Here is a 12,426-nt window from a genome sequence, read left to right as displayed (position 1 = left end):
TAAAAACCCATCATTTTAACCCTAGGAGATGCATTTTCTAGTTAGGGTATGTCATTTTTTATGTATTAGGTAACACACTTCCTAACTTGAACCATTCACTCCTAGAATACGCACTTTCTAGTAGAGTTATTCCATTTAATTCCTAGGAGACACGCTTCTTAGTCAAGGTATGTCAGTTTTTATTTGTTAGGTGACGCACTTCCTAACTTGAACCTTCACTCCTAAAAGGCGTACTTTCTAGTCGAGTCATTTAATTTAACCCCTAAGAGACGCACTTCCTAGTCAGAGTTTGTCAGTTTTCATGTGTTAGGTAACGCACTTCCTAGCTTGAATATTCACTTCTAGAAGATGCACTTTCTAGTCGAGTCATTTCAACTAACCCCTAGGAGACGCACTTCCTAGTCAGGGTATGTCATTTTCATGTGTTTGGTAACACACTTCCTAACTTGAACCTTCACTCCTAGAAGGTGCACTTTCTAGTCGAGTCATTGCATTTAACCCCCTAGGATATACACTTTCTTTTCTGGGTATTTCAGGTTTCATGTGTTAGTAACGTACTTCCTAACTTGAATCATTCACTCCTAGAAGACGCACTCTCTATTTGAGTCATTTTATTTAACCTATTAGGAGACGCACTTTCTTGTCAGGGTAATTTAAGTTTCATGTGTTAGGAGATGCACTTCCTAATTTTGGTCATTAGTTTACTCTGAAAAGACGTATTTCTTTAGCAAGGTCTTGATTTCACCCTTTTTAATGTATTTTTCAAAATGTTGTGATCTGACACTCACAAAATTTTCTAGTGCATACTGGGGCAAAAATTTTTTCGTGTTTACTGGAATTTATTTTATGCTCAGGACCCTCCCGAAGAATGGGACAGGACTCTCCTGAAGAATGAGAATTTATTTTATGTTCAGGACCCTCCTGAAGAATGAGAATTTATTTTTTTGCTCAGGACCCTCCTGAAGAATGGGAATTCATTTTTTGCTCAGGAACCTCCTGAAGAATGGGAATTTATTTTTTATTTTTGCTCAAGATCCTCCTGAAGAATGAGAATTTATTTTTTGCTCATGACCCTCTTGAAGAATGGGAATTTATTTTTGCTTAGGACCCACATGAAGAATGGGAATTTATTTTTTATACTCAGGACCCTCCTGAAGAATGGAAATTTATTTTATGTCTAAGACCCTCCTAAAGAATGAGAATTTATTTTTTGCTCAGGACCCCCCTGAAGAAAAAGAAAGTCAGGAACCCGCCTGAAGAACAGGATGAAGAAAAAGTAATCCCAGGAGCCCGCCTGAAGAATAGAGTGAAGAAAAAGGAAGTCCAGGAGCCCGCCTAAAGAACAGGGTAGAGGACAAGCAAGTCAGGAACCCGCCTGAAGAACAGGGTGAATTTTCAAGTTCAAATCATGGAGATTCAAATCAAAATTCTAGAGAAATTGCATTTTTCATTTGTATTTTTTATTTTTTATTTTTGTTAGTCATTTGATGTAAAAAGCAGAAGTCGTGAACTGGAAACTTGAAGAAACTTTACTCAACATCTATCTCTTTCTTTAATTTATTTTAGCTTTGAACTATTCGTGACCTAATTTCCTTATAACTTGGGCTAGGTAGTAGGTCCAAAATCAGGACTCGGTCACATTTTTTCTTTTATTTGAAATTTTATCCTTACCTTTCAAATAATTTGAGGGTCAAAAATCATATCTTGTCTACTTCTTTGTATGAAAACTCTTTGAGATTCCACACAAAGAGGAACAAAAATGTCCACGTGATTTTTGATTCTTCTCAAATTTTAACTTATTTTTTAATATTAAATATTTATATTTGGTATAATATTATTTAAATTCTTATTTTATTTTAATAAATTTTTAGTTAAAAAATAAATAACTAATAAAGTTAATTTGAGATATTTTATTTTATTTTAATTCTAATTTTAAAATAATACAAAAAATTAAAAAATAATAATAATATTTTTCTTTTTAAATTTTAAATAAATAAGTAGTTTTAATATTATCTAAATTATAGTTATTTATGACTATTTATAATTTTTATTCTTTTTTCTTAATATATTAAAATTAATTAGTTATTATTATATTATTTTTATTATCTATTATTATTATTATTATTTTATTTTGTTATTATTATTATTATGTTATTATACAAAATAAATAAATTAATAATAAATAAAATAAAATAAAATTCAAAATATCCCTTATCTAAAAATAACCATTCCCCCCAATACCCCCCAAGAGTCCTCCTATTTAGAGACTCTTCAACTTGAGAAAGAAAGATTTGAACATACATTATCATCATCAGACACTTTGACAGAGTAAAGAATAAAAACAAAAAAAACAAAACAAAACAAAACATCAAATAAAGAGAGAAGAGATTATCAAGTCCAATTCGAGTTTTCGGTGACAACTAATTGCTTTGATTTTTGTTTAGTTCATCACACAGGTTCCTTTTTAATCCTACATTATTTATTGTACGAATTTTATTAGGATCAAAACATGAAAGAAGTTGTTTAAGTAATTTTCATGCGTGTTTATTTATATTGTGAACATTGTGAATCTGATTGTTTCTATGTGTTAAATATTAAGTTTTGTGTTATTACTGTCAAAGTTAAAATTTAGAATAGAAAGGAAAAGACAGATGAGAAGAAAAATTGACACACTGTTACACACACAAAGTGAATGATCACACTATGACTTTCAATTTACATATGCTAATGGCACACACCAACATTCTAACTCACTGAGAAATAGACGTACAACAATATACACAGTAAAAATATAGTGAGAAATCAGTGAAGAGAGAAAAATAAAAGAGCGATAGTGATTGATCGAGAAAAAGAAAAACTAAAAGCAATTTGGAATCTCCACTGTCATCACTGGCCCATTTCGTTTCCGACGAAGCAACCATTTTTGTTTTCTTTCCCTTTTTCCGCTGCCACCATTGAAAAATATTTTGAAACACTGGCAAAGCCAATAGCGCCGCCAACCTCCAGATCCGTCTTCTTCTCCGGCTAGATAACCACCAAATATTATTCAATCGATGAACCAATCGCCGAAAACCATCACCAGTCACGGTGTCTCCACTGGCTGAAATCAATGACACTGCGGAGAAGCCAACACCGCCGTCCTCTCTCTCTTTTCCTCACTAACCAGTGCCTCCCCCACCAGCCGACGCCGCTCCTTTTCTAAAAAACCATCGGAGTCACCCCCTTTGTCTTTTCTCGTCGCTGGCAAACCCCGTTTGTCCTCGTTTCCTTTCTCTCCTCACTGGTTTAACCACCATCGGTTAGGATCACCCCAACAAGGAAGCCACTCTTTGGCTCCAAAAATTGGCCAGCCGCCGGCAACCATAAACCACCATCCAATCATCTCCGATCTAACCCGCGAGACAATACTCATATTAATAATAAGGCTTTTGTACTTATTGCTTATTAATGTTTATTTAAATAGTATAGTTGATTTTTATTTATTGATGTTTATTTAAATATTACTGCTTATTGATGCTTATTTTGCTAGTTTACAGTAAGTGAGGTTATAATTTAATTAAATCATTTTTTTAAATAAATAGATTCTCTTATTGGATTTTTGTTATATTAGTTAAGTATAAAAATTAAGTGAGATAAGAATGAGAGTAAAATGAATATGAAAAATTGTTATGAGCTTACAAAAGACAAATCAATATTTTTAACGCTAGGTAAATTCTAGGTACGTTTAAAATTTTTGTCTCAATTTAAGAATGTGGTGTACGCATCTTCTTGAGACATTTAAAAATAATTCAAGGATGCATAATTCACCTTAGCAAATATTTTTCTAAAAATAATTTTCACTGATTTATTTAACATAAAAGATGTAGGTAGCTATTTTCAGTATAATAAAAATAACCAATTTAGGCCTTAACATAATTTATAAAAAAAAGTTTTAGTCAAGATATGTCAATAAAAGCAACCATGCTAGAACCATGGGACTCGAGAGGTACCTCACACCTTTCCCTTGGTCAATAGAATTCCTTACCCGGTCTTCTATTTTTGCAGACCAATAAAGTGTCATTTCTTTTTTATTAGGGATTCAAAAAGGTGACTTGGAACACCATAACTCAATTCCAACATTACAAAAAAAATGTGTTTTATCCACGTGCAAAACCGTGGCTATATGGTACATAAATCTTGGCTAAATAGTTTACCCATGGTTAAAAGTGTGTCCAACAGGGGCATGGTGAGTAAATTAGCCACAGTTTTACCGTCCGTGGTAACATTTTACTAGCCACAGTTTCCGGATTCATTTAGCCACATTCTTTCCGTGGTTAAATTTTTTAATTATTTTGCTATCATATCAATTATCCACGATTTTCACCGTGGTAAAAATACCCATTTTTTAAGAAATAAATATTTTGCATATAAATTAGCCACGGTTTTAACCGTGGCCAAAGTGCCCAGATTTTTTCAAAAAATATATATTTTTGCTTATAAAATCATGACAAAAGCGCCCAGCTCCTTAAATATATATATATATACATATATATATATACATATATATATATACATATATATATATATACATACATATATATATATATATTGTAATTATTTCCTTTTTAAATATGCTGATAGCCTAATACTAATTCCTGAATAATGATAGACATTCACTTATAAATTGACCATTATACACAAGATTGAAACATAATGATCAAAGTTTTGATATTGTTCAATATATTGTCACAAAAGATAAGGTCCACACTTTAAATATTCATAAAAGATACCACAAATACTAATATTAAAAGTTAAAGAAACACCATATCTATCGTTTGTTCTAAAATATACTAAAGGCTAAGAAGATTAGTTCAAAGTAGGCAATTCACTACCAAATTTAAATTGTAAAAATATATGAAGAGTTACCAAGTGATTCTCATTTTGCACAAGCTTTTCTTTGGTCCCTTCATATCCGGTTAGCTTTTCTTTCAAGGTTTCTACCTGTTTCTCAAGGTCTTCAACACGCTGATGAGATATAATGCTTGAGCTACCAAGATTTACATGACTATTTCTAGAATTCCAAAAGCTTTTGAAGGACAAACATTACCACCTAAACCACGCACACGTCCAGAATGTTCAGATCCAAACACTTTTCCAATGACGTCGTTAGAATGAGCTAGTATCTTCAATGGAATACCATAACTCTATGATGTCAACTTGGATGTTCAAAAAAGTTGTTAACTGCAGATTGAAAATAAAGGAACTGATATGGCACTTCAAGCAGTTATAAGACAACAAATTTCAAAAATTTACACTCTACCCTCCCAAAACTATGTATAATCATTATCTTTTCATGATTCGTCTATTATAAACATAGAAGACATAAATCAAATAGAATCTCAAAATACACAACAACAACAACAACATACCCAGTACATTTCCACATAGTGAGGTCTGGTGAGGGTAAAATGTACGAAATCCATACCGCTACCTCCGAAGAGGTAGAGAGGTTGTTTCCGATAGACCCCCAACTCAGGACCAAACTAACTTAAAAGACATTAAAAATTGGATAGAGGGTAGTAAACCATCAAGATGTCCATTATCCATTTGAAGGTGCCTAAACCGATCCAAAGTTGTCACGCTCCATTTAATTGCACCAACAACTCAATCTAAATTGTCAAAACTAAGGCCAACACAAACGAAAACTAGTAGATATCCTAATACAAGGTGAGAAAGCTCTAATTGAACAAGACTATAGGTATTTGAAAAAAAAACAGTAAAGTAAACTACAAGCATTAAATAGTAAAACTATGTATGTGTAAATTTTTTTATTGTGCACATACCTCTATTAATTCAACTAGCAAAGCTCACATCAATCGCAATCATCTAATTGTTAAACAAGCCACTCAACTTGCACCCAGTGGTAAGACTAGACCATGACACAAAGAGACTATCAAGGTGCATTAGATGACAAGGTTCTTCTTATAAAAAAAATTCCAGTTGAAATATAAGATTTAAGTAGGAACAGAGGCTAACAAATGATAAATATCCTTTGAAATCAGTCTGAATAACAAGTGACATAATTAATAAAGCAGGCAGAGATTTTAAGAGAACATATCAACATTCACAGAACATATATTTTTGTTATAGCGTGCAAAAGTATTCCAGAAAGAATGTAGCTCATTTTTACAGAAAATACCATGAGTATACACAACAGCAACAACATACCCAGTATATTTCCACCGAGTGGGGTCTGGGGATGGTAAGTGTACGCAGTCTACAAAATCACTGGATTTACATGATGGCAACATAAGCACACGAGATACAAATTGGCAACAATATTTTCATTGTAGACAAACCAGGCTGTATTTTTAGGCAAGTAGGAAACATAAAGCTGAAAAATAATAGTACAAAAGATACTTATTATGACCAACAGAGGTGAGGATTTAAAAAGAAAATAACACTCCAAAAGTAATGAAAAATAGAGATACCAAACGAGTAAAGGCCAATGATGTATGTAGGAGAGACAAAAGTTTCCCAGATTGATCATACAAATGTTTCCTGAGAACAAATGCATAGAATTTACATCTCCAGGAGTATGTAGTACAGGGTCTAATATGCAGGAATTGTGGGTAACAAAAAACCAAGTTATATTAATTACTATACTTGTACAAGTTTCATTTTTCCTTTTTAATCAAAATTTTATAAGAATATATTATATTATCATGAATATTGGTTTTATAATAAAGATCTCTTTTGTTACTATAACAGGTCATCTTATGTCAAGGGTATCTTTGTTAATTAGGTGCTCTTATCCAAATATTGCTAATGATCATTTTTGCAAATATGTTATGCAAGTACTATTAGTGAAGAGTTCTCACCGACATTATTTTTTATTATATGGAAAATCAATCTTTCTATTCCCAATAATTCACTAAAGATAGGTAAAAAGCTTATTGGCAACAAGAAACCAAAACTCTTATACACAATCAGGAAACCAGAACAAATGATGCCCTTTCTATCTTTCAATTTTGAATGTCCTGCCCCTTCACAATTTACCCACGAGTATAACAATCATCTAACTTAGAAAAATCTGGTCATATTCCCCTTTTCAGAAAATATGATCACGTGATTTTTTGACAAATGACTAAGGGAAATTTTCTACACATAGCATAATTCACCAAAACAGCCACAGAAGAAATATATCAAAATACGGTACCTGGTTCATATCAAGCGTGTATTCTTTAATAGGCCCAAAACAAGGCTTTGGCATATTTGCTGTAGGAAAACTGATTCCAAGTAACTGCACAAATTGAGGATATGAGAAAGTAGGTACCGACAGGATGGCATAGAAAGGCTTGTCAGTAATACCGAAAAATACAGCATCCAACAAGACAAGGAATATTAACTTACCCCCATTTCAGATCTACGTCGTCAGACACTATTTGTTCTAGTCTCTCTCAATGAGGAATGAATGGTACAGAAAATTAATACATGGCATAAAAACTATGAAAAATGAGTACTATAAATCTAAATCGATTCATGAGATACATAATTATAAATTCATTTAAGGCTTACATATTTAAAGATCAATTCAAAATAAAGAAGAGAGCATTGTGGTAAATGGAAATTTTATTTCTAATAATGTTGAGACCTATCAAAATGAGGAGGGAGAACACATGCAACATACCACTAAAAAATCTCTCTCAAAATTATCCAAAACAGAAGGGATTAAAATACTCGGCTGGCCATAAGTTAGTAATTAAAACATTAAACGTTTCCATGTCTCTAGGAACACCTTTCTCCTCCATTTCTTACAACACATTTTATGCCTCAGATTGAAGCCTAAGAGGATCCTTCTTTCTACATAGCTTACAAAAACAATCAAGAATCACATTATAAGCAGACGTCCCAATTTCAAACCCTTCTCTATACATCTCCCCAGCTAACCTCTTTGCCTCGTCGAATTTTACATCAATACACCAACCCTTTACCAGCATATCACATATATATTCATTCAAAAAAAAATCATTGGCCAAACTCTTAACTATTTCTCAGCATAACTAGCAAAACTATACTCACACAACCTAGAAACAACCAACTTCGATGAATCTAAATCCCTAACTAACCCGTAATCATTCTCCATATTCTACTTCAAGAAAATAGACTAGTTCATGAATGAACGATAGAGACACCAAAAACATCTCATCAAAATTATAGATTTCATAAAACAAAACTCTAATTTCCATTCTTCACAATTGGAAAACTTATAAAAACCCATCAAAACTTCCATTCAAAAAAACTATAAAACTCATGAAAATTCTCATTCTTAACAACTAGAAAATCCATAAAACACATCAAATTATAGTTTTCATAAGCTCAAAACTTCAATAAACAAGAAAAATATTGAACCCTATTTTCAATTTTAACCTTAAAAATAATAAATTGCAAAGATTTACTACCTCTGCTGCTGCAATCAAAGTACTACTACTTTTGCTGCTATCGAAGCTACAACTATTGAAGAAAAAATAAATTTTCATAAACTCTTAAGCGAAAGACGCGATTTGTATTTTGAGAAATCAAGCGTAGAGTATTTTGAGGGAAAAATGTTTCTTTTGGTTGAAAATTCTGTAAAAGTGGGATTTCGTATTTTTGGGAAAAATGAAAAAATGAAGGGAGGGAAATGGAAATATTTTTACCCGCTCATATTACCCACAGTTATTTAGCCATATTTTCTAGAGTGTAGAAATTTTTTTATTTTTTATTTAAATTAGCCATGATTTTTGTAACCGTGGCTAATAAATTGTGGCTAAATGATATTTTTTGGTAGTGCAAGTGGCGACTCTATAAATAAATTAATCCCTATTCAATATCGCCACTTTAATTGAAAAATCCTTCGACCTCGACTAAGGGGTGTGACAATACTAACTCATACAGAATTCTAATTAGTGTTATTTTCTTACAAGATAATACTAATTCTTGAGTCACATTTGCATTCTTGTTTGATGAGTAATCCACCAAAAGGTTGTTGGCGGCTATTTTTGGATATGTTCCCACCATCTCCCATACTACATAAAAACATTTGAGTTATCAACCTACAAGTTTTCATGGTAAGTAGCTTGTGCCAGTTCCTGCCTAATTTCCTTTCTCTTTGTCTGATTTGTATTTCATTACTTCTTATGTTATTGAATGCATGTGATATCTTCAATGCCATTGTAATATTTTTACCACTTGGAATCATCCTTTCTACTTCACAATCCTGCTCTTGAAGTTTCCTTGGCACTAAGAGTAGTTTATTCAATGTCTCTTCCTAAAAGGACTTTGATATATTATACTTATTGTTTCTCTTTGTTAAATCTGCTTCTAACCTCTTATGATTATACGTGTTCTTATTTTTATTGTTATTATTATTATCATGTGTTGTATTTGTTTTTGAATCATATTAAATAGTAATATGCAATGATTGGACTTGGTCTATGTCACCCCATTTCAATAACTTCAGATTATTACTTTGCTACATTTGTATCTCTAGATCAACTCTCTTATTTCTTAATTACCCCTTGTTACTAGCATTTAGCACACTATTATCTATTTCATCCTCTACATCATCTTCTTGTAATAAATCAAAGGAACTTACAATGCTAACTCCTATGTTGTTACGCTTTTCCTCTCTGATTTTCTCACGTACAAGTTTAGTAGTGCCTTTATCAATTATAAATCTTCTACTGGTGGGATTCTATTTTGCAATGACTACCTTGCCATTTATGAATCTTTTTTGTATATGTACTGCATCTTGCTTATCATTTCTATTTAATCTCCTTCTTATCTTTCTTCCTCTACTGCCTTTCTTAGTCTAGGGTGTAAACTTCTACACAGGGCTTCCTCATGTCCTTGGAGTTTACAAGTATGATAATATTTTTGCACGAAATTGTATTGAATCTTTATTTTTAAACTCTTACTTCATTATTCTTGCTATTAAGCACTGTTAATTCCATATAACCAAGTAATTAGCAACCAAGTCCACTTGGTCTTATTAATTATAGATATATCAAAGTGGGTTGGTTTTCCCATAACAACTACTAATGAAACTAAGGATTCCTTCACAAAGAATATGGCAGTAGATCAGGGAAAGATATCCAAATAATTAATTGGGTTATCTCCTCATATGATTTAAACTTGGCATCATAAGTGAGAGGTCATATTTGATATGACACTCTATCCTTCATATTAATATAGTAGACATTCTTTGACATCATGTTCACAAAATTATCCATTAAGCTAAATCTTATTAATATGTGTCTATGTCTGAGTAGCTAATTTTGCAGTCACCCTTCACCTTGCATTGCTCTGGTATTTGAAATCTAATATCTTTCAACTCAGGACATTTATATAAGAATTTTTCAATCACTTCAAGTCATAATTCCTAAAGGACAATCATCTTTTGAACCTCTTCCTCCATCCACGTAACTCATGGTACACCATCTTTGTACTTTATAGGCTTCTTAGTAATTAAGTCATACACTGTGTTCTTTTCTTGTTGTATAGTAGCATTGAGATTTATTAGATCAACATGCTTTAACTTGTTCTCTTATTCACATCCTCATTGCCCTCAGTATTGTCAATGCTAGGCAAATTCTAGGTTTGATGCAAAATTGGTTCTTTAGGGGAATTAGCATGATATAATTTTAAAAAATTGGTAGAAAAGTAAGAGAGTACTTTTGGCCAACCACATTGGATTGACCAATGGTCGGTTTAGTCATGTAGACGGTGGGAATGGATAGGGTTTGAGAATTTGAGGGAGGTTAACGACTAGACTAGAGTTTTGGCTCAAGACTCGAGATGCATATTTATATTTATTTTTATACCTTACTTGATCAGATTTTTTAGGTTTCATTCCTCAAGAAATTTTATTCATATAACACACGCATACACACACACACACATATATATAATATTATGGTATCATATACTTCATCAATTTTTTATTAGTTTTTTTTGTTTTAAACCAGTATTTACCACACCTGATATCATTTTTGAAAAATATTTTTTGAACCCCCTTGTCCCACACTGTTGCCATTCCTAATTAGAATGTTGCACTTTGAATTTTGGAGGAATATTCATGTACATTTCTTATGGGAGATTTTCTTGTAGAAAGTCTTTATGAACATTCATTTGATGCAATACCCACTTCTTTATTGTAGATATAACTAAAATGTTTGACTGTAACCATCTAGGAAACTAAAGTAAATGCTTCATGATAGTCAATTTCATCCTTTATAATAATTTCAAATGTCACTAATCTTGCTTCCAATCACTCCACATAACTATCAAAATGAAATTTTAGTTTATAAATTTACTTTTATTTGAGTATTCTCTTTTCAGATTGTAAGTTTTAGTTACCCATATCTTATTTTGGATCGCCTTTCTTCATGATTCATATGTCCCTGATTCTGAAAAAGATGATGACTTATGATATGTAATAACAACTTTAAGAATATTACAATATCATAAATAAAATTTGTCACTATTCATATAATGTGCTATTAGGGTAAGGCGTACATGAAGTATATGTTGAAACTTTGGACGTAAGAACCAGTGGAATGACTCAATTTTTAAATTGTATTAATGACATAATCATATAGCCGAGCATGTTGTTGCTTTATTTGAAGCTTACAAGACTGTTAATGCTTACTATTCTATTATTTACTTCCTCACACTTGGTTGTCAGACACATCTCTTTCCCCTACTTCTCTGGTGCTTTGTACATTATTAACTTGTGAATCCTGAATTTTCATCACTAGTTGGTGTCCTCCATAGTTATGCACTAATCCACTTTTTCTTTTATTGCATGCTCTCCATGATTAACATGTGAAACAACTTTAATATCTCCCTTAAACTCATGACAATCAGCAAATCCATTATCAACAATAATTTTCTCAATATTCCTATAAGAAATAGGAACTTGCTGGACAAACGAAAATCCATTTTCATAAGCATAAAATAGTGAACAAGCATATACATATCCTACTCATAAATTCATCTTCTTTTCTTGTTATAAGCATAAAATAGTGAATAAAATATCCTCAAGTGATCACGAGAAGGAGGTTCTCCATTTAAAATTTCATATGAAGTTTTTTCAGTTAATATTGAGAAAACATTTTTGTTAATCAAGTAACCTACCACCAACACACAATTTCAACCAAAATTTAATAAGAAGTAGTCTCTGAAAATATATTGCTTATGCTATATCCAAGATATGTTTGGATTTACTCACCGTTCTACAATTTTATTGTAGGTTTAAAGAATTTGAAAAAATAACTTCATGTTAAAGAAAGTATTTTTTGTCTCATTATCACTTCAGATAATTTTAACTTGTTTATTATATTTTTTTCATCTTAGCAAGAAATTTAAAAATATATTTGGCACCTCCTTATTATCAATTAATAA

This window comes from Capsicum annuum, chromosome 5 (assembly GCF_002878395.1).
Source record: "Capsicum annuum cultivar UCD-10X-F1 chromosome 5, UCD10Xv1.1, whole genome shotgun sequence".
Taxonomy (NCBI): domain Eukaryota; kingdom Viridiplantae; phylum Streptophyta; class Magnoliopsida; order Solanales; family Solanaceae; genus Capsicum; species Capsicum annuum.
This window is presented reverse-complemented; position numbering follows the sequence as displayed.